The 17,068-nt window shown below is 37.2% G+C and overlaps 1 protein-coding gene across 1 annotated transcript in view; it reads right to left on the reverse strand.

Annotated features, from left to right (window-relative positions):
- KCNAB2 (potassium voltage-gated channel subfamily A regulatory beta subunit 2) overlaps positions 1 to 17,068 on the reverse strand; it is a 676,769-nt gene that overhangs the window by 642,665 nt on the left and 17,036 nt on the right. The window lies entirely within an intron of this gene.

Here is a 17,068-nt window from a genome sequence, read left to right on the forward strand (position 1 = left end):
CATAACAGTAGCCATATCCTGTAATGTGATTTGTAATGGCCGCCCAGATGTACTCGGCGCTACAATATCACGCACCTCCCGAGCGGGAGATGCAGGTACTGACACGTGAGGCGAGTTAGTCGGCATAACTCTCCCCTCGTTGTTTGGTGAAATATGTTCAATTTGTACAGATTGACTTTTATTTAAAGTAGCATCAATACAGTTAGTACATAAATTTCTATTGGGCTCCACTTTGGCATTAGCACATATAGCACATGTATCTTCCTCTGAATCAGACATGTTTAACACACTAGCAATTAACTAGCAACTTGGAAATGCTTTTCAAGTAATTTACAATAATATGAAAACGAACTGTGCCTATAAGAAGCACAGACAAAATTATGACAGTTGAAATAAATAAATTATAGCATCAAATCTTTGTAAGAAATATACAATTTTAGCAAAGGATTGTTCCCATTAGCAAAGGATAACTAACCCTGACAGCAGAAAAAATACACAAATAAACGTTTTTTATCACAGTCAACTACAATCTTCACAGCTCTGCTGTGAAGGATTATGCCCAAAACATTTTTTCACCCAGTACCTCAGAGAAATAAACGATTTTACATGCCAGCAAAAAAACGTTTAACCTCAATAAATTAATTGTTATTTAAAAACCTATTGCAAGTCCCTGCAAATTAGGTTAAGTCTATGCATACAGTATAAATCCAGTGAAGTACCATTCCCCAGAATACTGAAGTGTAAAATATACATACATGACAGCCTGATACCAGATACATCTACTGTATTTAAGGCTGAGTTTACATTATAACGGTATGGCAGGATTTTCTCATCAATTCCATGTCAGAAAATAATAAACTGCTACATACCTCTTTGCAGATTAATCTGCCCGCTGTCCCCTGATCTGAAGTTTACCTCTCCTCAGATGGCCGAGAACAGCAATATGATCTTAACTACTCCGGCTAAAATCATAGAAAAAACTCAGGTAGATTCTTCTTCAAGTTCTACCAGAGAATGAATAACACACTCCGGTGCTATTATAAAATAACAAACTTTTGATTGAAGGTAATAAACTAATTAAAATCACCACAGTCCTCTCACACATCCTATCTATTCGTTGGGTGCAAGAGAATGACTGGAGGTGACGTAGAGGGGAGGAGCTATATAGCAGCTCTGCTGGGTGAATCCTCTTGCACTTCCTGTAGGGGAGGAGATAATATCCCAGAAGTAATGATGACCCGTGGACTGACCACACTTAACAGGAGAAATTGGGTTCAGTGTCCCTTTAAGGAAAGATTTATTCTATATTTGTATCCATTGCACACTATTTTTTATACACTTTATTTATATTACTCCTTACCCTTTTTTTTTTACGCATTGCATCTTTCCTCTTCTTCATACTCTTATGTTGTATATATCCATTTTTCTACATGAACGCAAACATTAATCTGGAAATAGCACTGTAGAGCAGGGAGGTTGACTAAGCCCAAAAGCACCATATTGAACAATATACTTTAGTCCTCCAGCTGCTGTATATAAAAACAGACCTTTATTTACTCTACATACTGTCCTCAAACAGTAAGCAACATTTCGAGCTCAAGAGATGTCCATAGTCATGCATGACTAAGGGCTTTTGTTGAGCCCAAAACATTGCTGATTATTTGTGGACCTTATGTAGAATAAATAAAGGTCTGTTTAATATAAAAAAAGCTGGAGGAGCAGCTCCTACTATTTACAACATAAAAGTCAAATTTGGCGACTGTTCAGGCCTCTACACCTTAACAATATTGTGATAATGAAAGCTTAATTGCTCCAAGAGTTGAAGGCTAAAAGCGGTAGATTGCTCTGAGCCCAAGGTTTTGCTACCTTGTTGTTTAGACTGACAAGAGATCTTGAGACCGGCCATGTTTTTCTCCATGTGGAGATCAGAGTGAGGGGAAAAATCAACTATCTGGTGCCTTATTGATTGCAGGGGCAGGTATTACAGTAAACCCTCATCATGGATATGGCAGTACATATAATTGCGGAGATCGGCAACCTCCTAGCTGGATACCAAGCTGCATTTGAAGATTCGCTCAATCGAGCGGTCCACACTACTGACGCAGCAAGCAGCAAGGATAGCACAGATGAGGAAGCCGAGAAACCTGAGAAATTAAGCCACATTACCCAGCTCGCTATGCATAGCGCAATGGCTCAGACACGCATTGATGCTAGGGTTGAATCCCTAAACACGAAACAATCGATGGTCCACCCTGAGAAAATGGCTGCGCCACATGCCGGGGAACGGCAACAACAACTAATATTGCAGAGGTCTCAACATGATAAGATGTGTCAGAGGGACACTATTCAAGAACTGAACATTCCAGTCCACCTCTCTGGTATGGGAAAATATCTCCCGGTTTGGAAATATACTGCAGACATGGCGGAACCGCTCAGAAAGACTCACTCTCATGGGGCTGTGAGACGGAACCTGCAAGCACGAGCACAATTAAATACAAGCACTGCTGGCTATTTTGAGTGGCTACTGTTGACTGGTACGAAGATAACGATCCTCAGAGGCATTGGTTAAAGGGTCAGCTTTGTATTTCACCGAGTCTACTACACTTTCAGCGGACTTTTGAGTATCATTGGCTGTGGTGGAGGCTTGTTTAACTATTCCTGGTCTGTATGTTCAGTATATGATGGACATCTATGCTTGCATAAACCGTTTCTGTTATATGCCAATATTATATAGTTATATTCTCCAGTTTGGTTATTGGGCGCAACAGAGTACTTCTTGAAATCTACCCCTACTGTCAACCTAGTATGATACTACCCCCATTTTAGGAACTCTATATAAAGTCTCTGTGTTCTGAATCAATATGTTTAACAATTTATGGTTATGTGGCTCTAGATTTATATAACAGTTGCCTATGTGCTAATAGAGCACGGACAGACTTATTTACGCTAAAGTCACTGCTTGTTTAACGTTTCTGACTGTAAAAATCTTTACACTTCAAATTTATATATTAATGGGTCATACATATGCGAGTGTGCTCAGGTGAAGTCGCAAAAATGTTAATGTCTGTTGCTATGTAATGTTATATTGCCCTTTCACAAATGTCACAGTGGTTATCCGCTCCTAGGGGACTCAGACTGTTTAATGTCCATATTTATGGTTAAAAGTAACTTATGGCTGTTTTATCCTCTTACTTGGGATCCCCTACTTCCCACTAAACATTACTAAGCCAGATGAAAATGCGCACAGCATGGGTATTGCCTTACTTTAGCCCCGTAGCTCATTATTGCAGATAGGTTCCTTGTGCAGGATTGATAGCATTCATGATAGGCTTATTCTTAGAAGTTCATGTTCAACATTTTTGTAATACTGCAACTGGATAGGATATTACTGATTTTTAAATAATCTGTTTGCTAGCATATCGCTACATACTCATCTTTGGATATGTTTCTTTATATTTGGATTATTGGACTGTCTATTTCCCTCCTGGTATCCCCATTGTTGGACTATGTGTTACCTCTTGTTTTTTGTGCATATGTATGATTTCTGCCTTAATATTTAGCTTATCGCTTCCACACTAAGAGATCCTCTAGCCCAGCATTTGCACCTTTTAACTATTTACAGCAAGCCATCTCTATCACTATATCCCTATATCTGCCACAATTCACTCACTTGGTGCGAGGATGCTGCCAGCGGCCGAGGTAGCAACTAAATGCCCACTAGCTCCAATATATTATTTATTTATACCATAGTGGATATTTGATGTATTCGGTAAGATTTTTAGCTATATCAAATGTCAAGTAATGTTTATGTTATAGGGGTTCCATAGTATTCCTAACGGGCCTACGCAATTAGATATCAACAAGAATCTAGCCCAGCCTTATCTGAATATTTGTACATAGGTGTGGTTACAAGTGTATGAGGGTATGTGCGCACAGAAGTGCGCAGTCCCCTATATGTTTTTTATTGTTTGTTTGTTTTTTCGGGACATTCGCTTGTTGCTTATAGCTGAGATTGAGAACGATTGCCAGGGGTTGAATTTTTTTTTTGGTAAATCCTCATAGCCACATAGTGTTCCGCTCTGCCTCCTACCCACTAACTGTGAGCTTCCTGCACATTCCACCATTGTTAACAAGTTTTATTTCCACTTATGGCCATCCCCTCCTGTATTGACTTTACCTACTTTGCTTAGATCAGCTGGACTGATCAATTATACTAACCAGTTGAGTCTACAAATCCCTGCATATACCCTATTTTTCTTTCATAGCTCCACTCGCTCTACTCCTCAGCGTAACAGCATGATATAACTGACACTATTGATACCCTATATATTAAAAGCTTCCTTTAGCTTAAAGTTTAAAGTTATATAATTCACTCCGCATAATTAACTTGCCACCTCCTCCACCCCCCCCTCCTGTAATGTACCTCCTATTGTTGGAGGGCTATTTATATGGCTTTTCTTGCCTATGCCATACTCTATCTATACCTACATACTTTACCACACAGCAAAATTATATACTTACTCATGTTATTGTTTACGTTACCAATTACTAACTACTCTAAACTTACTGATCTAAACTGCTTTAGAAATCTACAGAATTTATGAGCAGTCCTGTGGATTCATTATTACTTCCAGTTAATACCCCTCCTACCTAATGTTATATGAATCTTCAGGACCTCAGGAACAGAATTTTCATTTACGATGAAAGAGAAAAATCCCAACAGTGTAGACGCTTAGGAACAATGTTACTGGGCCATGAGCATGTTTTAAATCAGGTTGTGATTATTGTATGCACAAGGCCATATTGAATTATTGAATTTTTGAATGTTTTAATTTGTATCTTGTCAAACATGTTAATGTTTTCCTCCTACCCTGCGTGGTAGAAAACCATGATTTGTGTATGTCTACATTGTTGGTTACAAATAAAAAATATAAAAAAAAAAAAATATATATATAAAAAAAAAAAAAAAAAAAAAAAAAAAAAGCTGGAGGACTTGTATTGTTGAAAATATCCATTTCTCTTTCTTGATTTGATTCTTTCTACCAATGATATACATTACAGTTTCTTTAAATATCTCTCTTCTTTTATAATTCTATGAATGCACTACTTGAGAACTGTTGCCACTATTAGGTTCTTGTTTGACAGTGAAACTTTGGCTTTTATTATATTTAAACTCTATCATGGATATATAATAGCCTGGTCTCTGAACACTTTGCCTGACTAGAGGCGACCCTGTCATGGCTGCTACCTTGAACTACAATTGTAGACTGTTCAATAAATCCAGCAATATATACTGATAATTACATTGGTATGCTACACTTGTCTTAGACAAATTAGTGCTTATGAAGATTAACTTTGTATAACTAGAGCTTGTGTTATTTTGGAAATGCATTGTTTTCTCTTTCACTGCATGTATTTTCAAATGTTAATAAAAAAAAAATAAAGCTAAAAAATGATAAACTGTGAACATGAAATGTTAAAGAGAAGGAAAAATGTATATCTTGAACTACTAAGGTAATAATAAAAAAGGGACTTTTAATGTGTTTTAATGATCAGATAACAACTACTCTCATTAGGATCACCAGGAAGTTTAAAAAAAAAAAAAAAAAAAAAAAAAAAAAAAAAAAAAAAAGGTTTGCACACAGTGGTGCCATGAATCTTATGTCCGCTATATAACTAAGTCCTCCCAGACCACTGAAGTGCTAAGAAAGGAGATCAAAATGTACCAGATGCAGCAACAAACTACTCTGATGGACTGCAGACTGGTATAAAAGAGTTCCATGAATAGCTACAGAGTAGGATTGCCACCCGTCCCTTAAAATACAGAACACTTATAAGTTACACATGCTGCAGGGAGGAATATGAATAGTGCTGTCCAGAAACACAATATACGTTCCTCTGGACACTTATGAGTTACACATGCTGCAGGGAGGAATATGAATAGTGCTGTCCAGAAACACAATACATGTTCCTCTGGACACTTATGAGTTACACATGCTGCAGGGAGGAATATGAATAGTGCTGTCCACAAACACAATACATGTTCCTCTGGACACTTATAAGTTACACATGCTGCAGGGAGGAATATGAATAGTGCTGTCCAGAAACACAATACATGTTCCTCTGGACACTTATAAGTTACACATGCTGCAGGGAGGAATATGAATAGTGCTGTCCAGAAACACAATACATGTTCCTCTGGACACTTATGAGTTACACATGCTGCAGGGAGGAATATGAATAGTGCTGTCCATAAACACAATACATGTTCCTCTGGATACTTATGAGTTACACATGCTGCAGGGAGGAATATGAATAGTGCTGTCCATAAACACAATACATGTTCCTCTGGATACTTATGAGTTACACATGCTGCAGGGAGGAATATTAATAGTGATGTCCAGAAACACAATACATGTTCCTCTGGACACTTATGAGTTACACATGCTGCAGGGAGGAATATGAATAGTGCTGTCCAGAAACACAATACATGTTCCTCTGGACACTTATGAGTTACACATGCTGCAGGGAGGAATATGAATAGTGCTGTCCAGAAACACAATACATGTTCCTCTGGATACTTATGAGTTACACATGCTGCAGGGAGGAATATGAATAGTGCTGTCCAGAAACACAATACATGTTCCTCTGGATACTTATGAGTTACACATGCTGCAGGGAGGAAAACATGACTGAGGTGGCAACCCTACTAGAGATACAAAAAAGATCAGGGACTAAGGTCACCCCCCCACTACAGGACTCAGTCTTGTGCCTGATATTTTCCACCTTAGTTTATTACCTCTGGCTTTGTACATCTCTATATGAGGCCTAGTTTCCATTGTTGTATTCTTGTGGTAATTTAAAACATGTTTTAGACGTTAGACTTGTGGTTACCACCAGTTTACAAAAGCAGTGGAGACTAAGTCTAAGCTAGGTGCTCCTGACGCTCAGTGGGTCTTTTTTTTTCAGTTCTTTTTTGCTTTAAGATGTATGGTTGTACACATGATATAAACATAAAATAGAGAATATCTTGGAAAAACAATTCTTATATCTATACAACATCCAGAAACCCATCACACTCCAAGAGGATTGTAAGCCAAAAGGATGTCTAACCTAGGCTACTTAAAGGGACATTCCAGTCAAAATATAAATGCACATAGATTTATTGCATCTTTGAATAGAAACATATTTGCAATATACATGTACTGGCAAAAATGCTTCTATTAAGAGTTATAACTGTTAGTGTTAACATTTATCTCTGCACGTGCATGTGAAGCATAGCTAGATATTCTTAGTGCACCCCATTTTAAAAATTGCAGCTGCTCAGATCATCAGTGGGACTTGTATCATGTCAGCAATTAACAAATTGAGTTATTACCAGATGATACAAGGCTCTCCGAACAAGTGTTGTGTTTAAAATGCTGGTGCACGGTGCATACTTAAATACACTTTTGAAACAGATATAATTTTGCTCGATCGATGAGTAAATGTTTAAGGATAGCATGTTTAAATGTTTGAAATGAGGGTGCATAAGAATTTTTCCAGCCTTTCAAAATTAAAATAGTGGTATTAAAGACATTTTTAAATTTGAGATCATTTTTTTTGATAAAAGGAGAAAAAAAAAATGTGTTCTGGTTGAAACAGAATATGGGTATCGCAGAATTTGTTAATCCAAAAATGTATAATTCTCCAGAATTTTTGTATTTTTGGACATGGCCAAAAGCAGTGTAGAATATTTGCTTTAACATTCAAAATGTCATACAGTAGATCCCCTCTATATCACTTCCTTATTTAGAAATCTGTTACATATGACATCCAGAGTAATTTAATATGCTGTTCTCGTATTAACGCTGATAATGAGGCTTCCTCTACTCTTTTTATACTTCTTAGAACTATTTGTTCATCAAGATTAATAAAGTGAAATTCTTTCCATTTTAAGATATTATCCAGATATATTTTGTAGTCTGCATTATTTACCATATTATATAATAATGAGAGAAAATTTACCACATTTAAATATTTTTATTGCCTTTATAAAACATGTAGACCATTCCCAAGATCTCCCATATACCCACATATGCTTCATACAATAATGTCTAATCTGTAAGAAAGCATAATATTGTTCATCGGCTATTAAATATTTACCTTTTAAAAATTCAAAATCTATAACAGTATTCCCTTCCTGTTACTTGTTTACCAATTGGAGCACATTTTCTAAATCATTATCCCTCCATTAAAGGGACACTCAAGACAAAATTAAACTTTCATTATTCAGATAGAGCATGCAATTTTAAACAACTTTCCAATTTACTTCCATTAACAAAATGTACGCAGTCTTTTTATATTTAAACTTTTAGAGTCACCAGTTCCTACTGAGCATGTGCAAGAATTCACAGAATAATTGTGTATGCATTTGTGATTGGCTGATGGCTGTCACATGGTACATGCATGCATTTGTGATTGGCTGATATCTGTCACATGGTACAGGGGGAGTGGAAATAGACATAACTTCTAAAATTGTCAGAAAAAAAAAAATGATCTACTACTCATTTGAAGTTCAGACTAAGTGCTGTATCATTGTCTTGTTATCTTGCATTTGTTGATTGTGCAAATCTACTGTGTTGACTGGTCCTTCAAGTAAAGATTTTGGAGGAGAGACCTTGTTTAAATTCAAAGTTTCCTTTAATAGATAAACTGTGAAACTGCATAATCAATTATTTTTTACACATCCGGTGCCAGGTTTTAACTGAATCCCTCAGAAAGTCTGTTCTTTTAATATATATTGGTAAGTTTTTGATTTCCAAGTGAACAATATTTTTCAGATAAAGGGGTTTAACTATTCAATATCTAATACAGTATAAGAATATAAGTATAAGAAAGGTATTAGTGTTTAATGTCCCATTAATAAATATATACTTACTTGACTATACTCTATCTATAATCTGTCTACGGGACTATGTCCAAGAAAAAAAAGACCACACCCATCTAGCAACCAGAACTCAGCACTGCAACAGAGATTCAACCCCAAAAATACCTAAAAACATAATTTATGTAAGAACTTACCTGATAAATTCATTTCTTTCATATTAGCAAGAGTCCATGAGCTAGTGACGTATGGGATATACATTCCTACCAGGAGGGGCAAAGTTTCCCAAACCTTAAAATGCCTATAAATACACCCCTCACCACACCCACAATTCAGTTTAACGAATAGCCAAGAAGTGGGGTGATAAGAAAAAAGTGCGAAAGCATATAAAAATAAGGAATTGGAATAATTGTGCTTTATACAAAAAAATCATAACCACCACAAAAAAGGGCGGGCCTCATGGACTCTTGCTAATATGAAAGAAATGAATTTATCAGGTAAGTTCTTACATAAATTATGTTTTCTTTCATGTAATTAGCAAGAGTCCATGAGCTAGTGACGTATGGGATAATGACTACCCAAGATGTGGATCTTTCCACGCAAGAGTCACTAGAGAGGGAGGGATAAAATAAAGACAGCCAATTCCTGCTGAAAATAATCCACACCCAAAATAAAGTTTAATGAAAAACATAAACAGAAGATTCAAACTGAAACCGCTGCCTGAAGTACTTTTCTACCAAAAACTGCTTCAGAAGAAGAAAATACATCAAAATGGTAGAATTTAGTAAAAGTATGCAAAGAGGACCAAGTTGCTGCTTTGCAAATCTGATCAACCGAAGCTTCATTCCTAAACGCCCAGGAAGTAGAAACTGACCTAGTAGAATGAGCTGTAATCCTTTGAGGCGGAGTTTTACCCGACTCGACATAGGCATGATGAATTAAAGATTTCAACCAAGATGCCAAAGAAATGGCAGAAGCTTTCTGGCCTTTTCTAGAACCGGAAAAGATAACAAATAGACTAGAAGTCTTTCGGAAAGACTTAGTAGCTTCAACATAATATTTCAAAGCTCTAACAACATCCAAAGAATGCAACGATTTCTCCTTAGAATTCTTAGGATTAGGACATAATGAAGGAACCACAATTTCTCTACTAATGTTGTTGGAATTCACAACCTTAGGTAAAAATTCAAAAGAAGTTCGCAACACCGCCTTATCCTGATGAAAAATCAGAAAAGGAGACTCACAAGAAAGAGCAGATAATTCAGAGACTCTTCTGGCAGAAGAGATCGCCAAAAGGAACAAAACTTTCCAAGAAAGTTATTTAATGTCCAATGAATGCATAGGTTCAAACGGAGGAGCTTGAAGAGCCCCCAGAACCAAATTCAAACTCCAAGGAGGAGAAATTGACTTAATGACAGGTTTTATACGAACCAAAGCTTGTACAAAACAATGAATATCAGGAAGATTAGCAATCTTTCTGTGAAAAAGAACAGAAAGAGCAGAGATTTGTCCTTTCAAAGAACTTGCGGATAAACCTTTATCTAAACCATCCTGAAGAAACTGTAAAATTCTCGGAATTCTAAAAGAATGCCAAGAAAAATGATGAGAAAGACACCAAGAAATATAAGTCTTCCAGACTATAATATATCTCTCTGGATACAGATTTACGAGCCTGTAACATAGTATTAATCACAGAGTCAGAGAAACCTCTTTGACCAAGAATCAAGCGTTCAATCTCCATACCTTTAAATTTAAGGATTTGAGATCCTGATGGAAAAAAGGACCTTGCGACAGAAGGTCTGGTCGTAGCGGAAGAGTCCACGGATGGCAAGAGGCCATCCGGACAAGATCCGCATACCAAAACCTGTGAGGCCATGCCGGAGCTACCAGCAGAACAAACGAGCATTCCTTCAGAATCTTGGAGATTACTCTTGGAAGAAGAACTAGAGGCGGAAAGATATAGGCAGGATGATGCTTCCAAGGAAGTGATAATGCATCCACTGCTTCCGCCTGAGGATCCCGGGATCTGGACAGATACCTGGGAAGTTTCTTGTTTAGATGAGACGCCATCAGATTTATTTCTGGAAGCTCCCACATTTGAACAATCTGAAGAAATACCTCTGGGTGAAGAGACCATTCGCCCGGATGCAACGTTTGGCGACTGAGATAATCCGCTTCCCAATTGTCTATACCTGGGATATGAACCGAAGAGATTAGACAGGAGCTGGATTCCGCCCAAACCAGAATTCGAGATACTTCTTTCATAGCCAGAGGACTGTGAGTCCCTCCTTGACGATTGATGTATGCCACAGTTGTGACATTGTCTGTCTGAAAACAAATGAACGATTCTCTCTTCAGAAGAGGCCAAGACTGAAGAGCTCTGAAAATTGCACGGAGTTCCAAAATATTGATCGGTAATCTCACCTCCTGAGATTCCCAAACTCCTTGTGCCGTCAGAGATCCCCACACAGCTCCCCAACCTGTGAGACTTGCATCTGTTGAAATTACAGTCCAGGTCGGAAGAACAAAAGAAGCCCCCTGAATTAAACGATGGTGATCTGTCCACCACGTTAGAGAGTGTCGTACAATCGGGTTTAAAGATATTAATTGAGATATCTTTGTGTAATCCCTGCACCATTGATTCAGCATACAGAGCTGAAGAGGTCGCATGTGAAAACGAGCAAAGGGGATCGCGTCCGATGCAGCAGTCATAAGACCTAGAATTTCCATGCATAAGGCTACCGAAGGGAATGATTGTGACTGAAGGTTTCGACAAGCTGAAATCAATTTTAGACGTCTCTTGTCTGTCAAAGACAGAGTCATGGACACTGAATCTATCTGGAAACCCAGAAAGGTTACCCTTGTCTGAGGAATCAATGAACTTTTTAGTCAATTTATCCTCCAACCATGATCTTGAAGAAACAACACAAGTCGATTCGTATGAGATTCTGCTAAATGTAAAGACTGAGCAAGTACCAAGATATCGTCCAAATAAGGAAATACCACAATACCCTGTTCTCTGATTACAGACAGAAGGGCACCGAGAACCTTTGTAAAAATTCTTGGAGCTGTAGCTAGGCCAAACGGCAGAGCCACAAACTGGTAATGCTTGTCCAGAAAAGAGAATCTCAGGAACTGATAATGATCTGGATCGGAATATGCAGATATGCATCCTGTAAATCTATTGTGGACATATAATGCCCTTGCTGAACAAAAGGCAAGATAGTCCTTACAGTTACCATTTTGAACGTTGGTATCCTTACATAACGATTCAATATTTTTAGATCCAGAACTGGTCTGAAGGAATTCTCCTTCTTTGGTACAATGAAGAGATTTGAATAAAACCCCATCCCCTGTTCCAGAATTGGAACTGGCATAATTACTCCAGCCAACTCTAGATCTGAAACACATTTCAGAAATGCTTGAGCTTTCACTGGATTTACTGGGACACGGGAAAGAAAAAAATCTCTTTGCAGGAGGTCTTATCTTGAAACCAATTATGTACCCTTCTGAAACAATGTTCTGAATCCAAAGATTGTGAACAGAATTGATCCAAATTTCTTTGAAAAAACGTAACCTGCCCCCTACCAGCTGAGCTGGAATGAGGGCCGCACCTTCATGTGGACTTAGAAGCAGGCTTTGCTTTTCTAGAAGGCTTGGATTTATTCCAGACTGGAGATGGTTTCCAAACTGAAACTGCTCCTGAGGATGAAGGATCAGGCTTTTGTTCTTTGTTGAAATGAAAGGAACGAAAACGATTATTAGCCCTGTTTTTACCCTTAGATTTTTTATCCTGTGGTAAAAAAGTTCCTTTCCCACCAGTAACAGTTGAGATAATAGAATCCAACTGAGAACCAAATAATTTGTTACCCTGGAAAGAAATGGAAAGTAGAGTTGATTTAGAAGACATATTAGCATTCCAAGTTTTAAGCCATAAAGCACTTCTAGCTAAAATAGCTAGAGACATAAACCTGACATCAACTCTGATATCAAAAATGGCATCACAGATAAAATTATTAGCATGTTGAAGAAGAATAATAATATTATGAGAATCATGATCTGTTACTTGTTGCGCTAAAGTTTCCAACCAAAAAGTTGAAGCTGCAGCAACATCAGCCAATGATATAGCAGGTCTAAGAAGATTACCTGAACACAGATAAGCTTTTCTTAGAAAGGATTCAATTTTCCTATCTAAAGGATCCTTAAACGAAGTACCATCTGACGTAGGAATAGTAGTACGTTTAGCAAGGGTAGAAATAGCCCCATCAACTTTAGGGATTTTGTCCCAAAATTCTAATCTGTCAGACGGCACAGGATATAATTGCTTAAAACGTTTAGAAGGAGTAAATGAATTACCCAAATTATTCCATTCTCTGGAAATTACTTCAGAAATAGCACCAGGAACAGGAAAAACTTCTGGAATAACCACAGGAGATTTAAAGACCTTATCTAAACGTTTAGATTTAGTATCAAGAGGACCAGAATCCTCAATTTCTAAAGCAATTAGTACTTCTTTAAGCAAAGAACGAATAAATTCCATTTTAAATAAATATGAAGATTTATCAGCATCAATCTCTGAGACAGAATCCTCTGAACCAGAAGAGTCATTAGAATCAGAATGATGATGTTCATTTAAAAATTCATCTGTATAAAGAGAAGTTTTAAAAGATTTTTTATGTTTACTAGAAGGAGGAATAACAGACATAGCCTTCTTGATGGATTCAGAAACAAAATCTCTTATGTTATCAGGAACATTCTGAACATTAGATGTTGATGGAACTGCAACAGGTAATGGTACATTACTAAAGGAAATATTATCTGCATTAACAAGTTTGTCATGACAATTAATACAAACAACAGCTGGAGGAATAGCTACCAAAAGTTTACAGCAGATACACTTAGCTTTGGTAGTTCCAGCACCAGACAGCGATTTTCCTGAAGTATCTTCTGACTCAGATGCAACGTGAGACATCTTGCAATATGTAAGAGAAAAAACAACATATAAAGCAAAATTGATCAAATTCCTTAAATGACAGTTTCAGGAATGGGAAAAAATGCCAGTGAACAAGCTTCTAGCAACCAGAAGCAATAAATAATGAGACTTAAATAATGTGGAGACAAAAGCGACGCCCATATTTTTTTTAGCGCCAAATAAGACGCCCACATTATTTGGCGCCTAAATGCTTTTTGGCCAAAAATGACGCCACGTCCGGAACGCCGACATTTTTTGGCGCAAAAGAACATCAAAAATGACGCAACTTCCGGCGACACGTATGACGCCGGAAACAGAAAAGATTTTTTGCTCCAAAAAAGTCCGCGCCAAGAATGACGCAATAAAATGAAGCATTTTCAGCCCCCGCGAGCCTAACAGCCCACAGGGAAAAAAGTCAAATCTTTAAGGTAAGAAAAATATTTGATTCAAATGCATTATCCCAAATATGAAACTGACTGTCTGAAAATAAGGAATGTTGAACATCCTGAGTCAAGGCAAATAAATGTTTGAATACATATATTTAGAACTTTATTAAAAAAGTGCCCAACCATAGCTTAGAGTGTCACAGAAAATAAGACTTACTTACCCCAGGACACTCATCTACATGTTTGTAGAAAGCCAAACCAGTACTGAAACGAAAATCAGCAGAGGTAATGGTATATTTATAAGAGTATATCGTCGATCTGAAAAGGGAGGTAAGAGATGAATCTCTACGACCGATAACAGAGAACCTATGAAATAGACCCCGTAGAAGGAGATCATTGAATTCAAACAGGCAATACTCTCCTCACATCCCTCTGACATTCACTGCACGCTGAGAGGAAAACCGGGCTCCAACCTGCTGCGGAGCGCATATCAACGTAGAATCTAGCACAAACTTACTTCACCACCTCCATAGGAGGCAAAGTTTGTAAAACTGAATTGTGGGTGTGGTGAGGGGTGTATTTATAGGCATTTTAAGGTTTGGGAAACTTTGCCCCTCCTGGTAGGAATGTATATCCCATACGTCACTAGCTCATGGACTCTTGCTAATTACATGAAAGTAAAGTACAATATGTTGAAAAGTAGAAGTAAACTCAGGAGCAACAATGCACTTGACTTAGATTGCAGTGTTTAAGAACTCTCCAGTTTTTTTATGAGGTGTTGCGAGTTATCCGGCGTTTGGGATCCTCTAGCTGTGAAAACTTTACAGAAGGTAAAGTGATAAAGCCCTCTAGATGTTCTTGGTCCCAGGAAAAAGCCACAGAAGGACTTGTGTGGAGTGTGGGAATGTACTTGCATTGGCTTCAGACCTTCGCCATCATTTTGTCTGGGAACAGCATTTCGGACATGAGATTATATATATATATATATATATATATATATATTGTAGACAGAAGAGGCTGGACCGGTTATGCTTCAAGGAAGTTTATTAAGTTGTGCTCAAATCATAGGTCCAATACAGAAAGGCCTGCCTGACGCGTTTTGCTACCCTGGTTCATGGGTTTATTAAGCCCTGCTTTAGCATATGCATATAGTGTTATATGCCCTCTCTTGTTTTACTCGGTAAAAGATTGCAATTATGACTGCTGTACCTTCCACTCTTTGTATTAATATTATTATGAAAAAGAACAAAATTGGGAACCTGAATTACATTTTTAGAAGCCATCATTCTCTGAATTTGGCAAGCCCTGGATTATGCATATGTCAACATACAATTGCAACCAAACAGAGGACATCAAATCTATTACATAAATAAATAAAAAATAAATAAAATCCATAATACAATTGTTTTAGCATTTCAGATCTCTCTTTTGTTATAGTAATTATTCCTTTAGATCTGTATTGTTAGTACGTCTATCAGTTAATGAAGGTTTTACTAGTTTGTCAGTCTGTATTAATAATCTAATTAATTTCAAATTGTACAGAGCAATAGCTTTAGATAATTGGCACTAGAATATGTGTCCTAATGAAAAGTCAAATAACTGTCTGAATTTATTTGACAAGTCTCCTTGAAGTCTGGCTGCCAATGATTCTTCAGAAATATGTCTCCATATATTGAAAAAGGGTCACTTAAAATGAATGTAAATTTTGATGCTAAAGTGCCTGGTTTTTAAAACTTCGATTAAAAACAGGGGCACTTTAATTCATCAAAATTTTCATTTCCCTCTTGTTGTGAAAAGAAAAAAAAAAAAAAAAAAAAAAAAAAAAAAAAAAAAAAAACTTACCTTTTAATCTTCACTGCAGCTCCAGCTTCCTCCACCCATTTCAAAGCCTCTTCCTGGGTCTAAAATGAGGCATCCGGCTTCCTCCAATCACAGCAGTGAATCAGACACTGAATCCCCAGGGGGGGAAGCTGTGATTGGAGGATGATCTATCAATCATTTCTGACATCAGAAATGGCTTGTGAGACCGGAGGAAGCTGGAAAAGGTTTAAAAGGTAAGTTTTTTTATCACAACAGGAGTGAAATGTAAATTTTGATGAATTAAAGTGTCCCTGTTTTTAGTCAAAGTTTTAAAAACTGGGCACTTTAGCATCAAAATTTACATTCACTTTAAATTTGAAATTGATATGAGTTACATATCAGGTTATGAATCAGGTGCATTCAATCTTTTTACTTGAGGAGCCACCAGGGCAATTATTTTTACACATTTGACGTAAGCCAGGTAGAATATTAATTTAATAAAGACTGCTAATCAAATAAGAAATATACTCTATTTATATTAGAATGTCCAACATGTTTTGTATGGTGAGGCGGTCTCTATAGGGCCAGGGTCACATTACTATTTACTCACAATGATACTGAAGATAAAGCCTCAGTATAAAATTACATTATAATCACATTTGTTGTTAAAATTAAATAGGAAGTTATTTGCTATTAATTAATGCTATTTTACCGATTATAAGCTACTCAATGTTACAAGCTTCTAGGACAAAATACATTTGCTTAATTTAATGAGAAATGTGAAACTGTTTTTTTTTTTTTTGGCGGGGGGGTTTGCAACAAGTTCCTGATGTCTGTTATCTGCCCCTTTGATATAGTTTGGACAGTCCTGATACGTGAACAACCATAGAGCAAACACTTCTTTATACCGACATTTATCAAAGTGCTGGTATGCCAAGCGTGTGTGTTAATAATGCACTGATCAACAAAAAGCATTCATACAAGCCCTTAACCCCTTTGAAACGCATGACGAGGCATTCTAGTCATTCCCATCGTTACCTGTAG

Source organism: Bombina bombina, chromosome 8 (genome assembly GCF_027579735.1).
Source record: "Bombina bombina isolate aBomBom1 chromosome 8, aBomBom1.pri, whole genome shotgun sequence".
Taxonomy (NCBI): Eukaryota; Metazoa; Chordata; class Amphibia; order Anura; family Bombinatoridae; genus Bombina; species Bombina bombina.